We start from the raw sequence: 2,771 nt of genomic DNA, 5'->3' as shown, positions 1-2,771 counted from the left end.
CCCCCATTAGCAAGGGACCGGAAAAACTTTCTAGTTATGAATCCGGAATAGAACCAATAGGCGATGCTTGGTTACAATTTCGAATCCGTTATTATATGTTTGCTCTCATTTTTGTTGTTTTTGATGTTGAAACGGTTTTTCTTTATCCATGGGCAATGAGTTTCGATGTATTAGGGGTATCCGTATTTTTAGAAGCTTTCTTATTCGTGCTTATCCTAATTGTTGGTTCAGTTTATGCATGGCGAAAGGGGGCATTAGAATGGTCTTAATTCTTGACTATTTAGACAATTAGAAAAAAAAATATTGAGACAATTATGAATTCCATTGAGTTTCCCTTACTTGATCAAACAACCCAAAATTCAGTTATTTCAACGACATTAAATGATTTTTCAAATTGGTCAAGATTATCCAGTTTATGGCCGCTTCTTTATGGTACGAGTTGTTGCTTCATTGAATTTGCTTCATTAATAGGATCACGATTCGATTTTGATCGTTATGGACTAGTACCACGATCGAGTCCTAGGCAGGCGGACCTAATTTTAACAGCGGGCACTGTAACTATGAAAATGGCCCCTTCTTTAGTTCGATTATATGAACAAATGCCCGAACCTAAATATGTTATTGCTATGGGAGCCTGTACAATTACGGGGGGGATGTTTAGTACCGATTCTTATAGTACTGTTCGAGGCGTAGATAAGCTAATTCCTGTAGATGTATATTTGCCGGGCTGTCCACCTAAACCGGAGGCCATTATAGATGCTATAACAAAACTTCGTAAGAAAATATCTCGAGAAATATATGAAGATCCAATGAGTTTTCAACGAGAGAATAGATGTTTTACTACCAACCATAAGTTTCATGTTGGATACAGTACTTATACTGACAATTATGGTCAAGAATTTTTCTATCAACCGCCATCTACTTCAGAGATATCGTCTGACACATTTTTTTAAAGTACAATAATAAAAAGCAATTCCTTTTTTAAAAATTTCATCGTATTTTAAAAATTTCATCGTAATAGAAAATACTAATACCAAACTCATAAAAAAAATTTAGGAGAAGCAAAAAATGCAAGGTCGTTTGTCTTCTTGGCTAGTCAAACATGGACTAATTCATAGATCCTTGGGTTTCGATTACCTAGGAATAGAGACTTTACAAATAAAGCCCGAGGATTGGCATTCCATTGCTGTCATTTTATATGTATATGGTTACAATTATCTACGTTCTCAATGTGCCTATGATGTAGCACCCGGAGGACTCTTAGCTAGTGTATATCATTTTACAAGAATAGAGTATGGTATAAATCAACCCGAAGAGGTATGCATAAAAATATTTGTATCAAGAAAAAATCCCAGAATTCCTTCGATTTTTTGGGTTTGGAAAAGTGCGGATTTTCAAGAAAAGGAATCTTATGATATGTTGGGAATCTCTTATGATAGTCATCCGCGTCTAAGACGTATTTTAATGCCCGAAAATTGGATAGGATGGCCTTTGCGTAAAGATTATATTGCTCCAAATTTTTATGAAATACAAGATGCTCACTAAATGATAAAAATAATAAACTAATCCAAACTTCTGCAACCCCAGTCAAAGAATATAAGTACATTCTGTTATAGATCAGACAAAATAATTGATTGACATTAAATCAGGCAGAGTAATGGAAGTTGCATTCAGATATTATTATGTGAGAAATCACAAAATTCAGAAATAATAGAATGAATAATTATAGGGTTTAAAATAGGATGGATAGGAGTTTCTTAAGATTCTAAAACAAAAACAATACTGAGTTCTTATCAGCCAAGCCAATAAAAGAAATAGGATGAACTGCAAAAATTCTTTATCTTTATAATAAACTAATTCTTTATCTTTATAATAAACTATATAACGTGCACATCACCATCAATTATACGGCCACGAAAAAAAAAACACAAAGAAAAGGGCTCGATTCTATTTTGGTAATCCTTCTCAGATGAATTCTTAATATTCTCACTCCACCCCAGAACTTCGACTTTTAGGTCTTTTAACCAACTAATTAAACCACTCGAATATTATGGAAATAGAAACCTTTTTTTGTATCGCAGAAAAAAAAGGAAAAAAATAGATAAAGAATTCATTATCTATATATCTATATCTATATATATATAGATACTATAGATAAGCGAATATACCTAATAAAAAATTGCATCTATTCTTTAATCATCTAGGAAAAGTATATCTACAGATACCTAAATAGATCAAAGAAATATGTTATGTATCAGAATCTAGAAGAACACAAATTTGTATGAGTATCTATCCCCCATATTCATTAAAATGAATATGGGGGATAGATACTCATACAAATGAATCTTGTGTCAGGAACCAGATTTGAACTGGTGACACGAGGATTTTCAGTCCTCTGCTCTACCAACTGAGCTATCCCGACCATTCTTGAAGCTTAATACTTTGATTTTAAAAGATTTTTAAAATCTATGTTAATGAATCTATATCAACTAAGTAAAAAAAAAGTTTGTAAGTGAGTTTCCGCAGTAATAATTATTTTTTATTGTTAATCGTTAATTACGCATATGAAAATTCCTTGCTAAAAAATAAGATATTAATTTATACATTTCTGATTAAAAAAAATTCTATGTGTTTCACATATATATTTATATCTATTCCAAAACTCGTCCCTTGTCATTATGATAGATAAGAAAATTATGATAGATAGGAAATTGATGAAAATAAAAATTCCAATTTCGTTGGGAAATAATAAATCGAATAAAACACATAAA

At 31.6% G+C, this 2,771-nt stretch overlaps 1 non-coding gene across 1 annotated transcript; it reads right to left on the bottom strand.

Moving 5' to 3' along the window:
* Positions 1-2,349: 2,349 nt before the first annotated feature.
* TRNAF-GAA (transfer RNA phenylalanine (anticodon GAA)) lies at positions 2,350-2,422 on the bottom strand. The gene has a single exon. It is a non-coding gene; the product is annotated as a tRNA-Phe (tRNA).
* Positions 2,423-2,771: the final 349 nt, after the last annotated feature.

This window comes from Vigna unguiculata, unplaced genomic scaffold (genome assembly GCF_037176805.1).
Source record: "Vigna unguiculata cultivar grain cowpea cultivar isolate G323 ecotype 2 unplaced genomic scaffold, ASM3717680v1 ptg000273l, whole genome shotgun sequence".
In the NCBI taxonomy this organism is placed as follows: Eukaryota; Viridiplantae; Streptophyta; class Magnoliopsida; order Fabales; family Fabaceae; genus Vigna; species Vigna unguiculata.
This window is presented reverse-complemented; position numbering and strand designations above follow the sequence as displayed.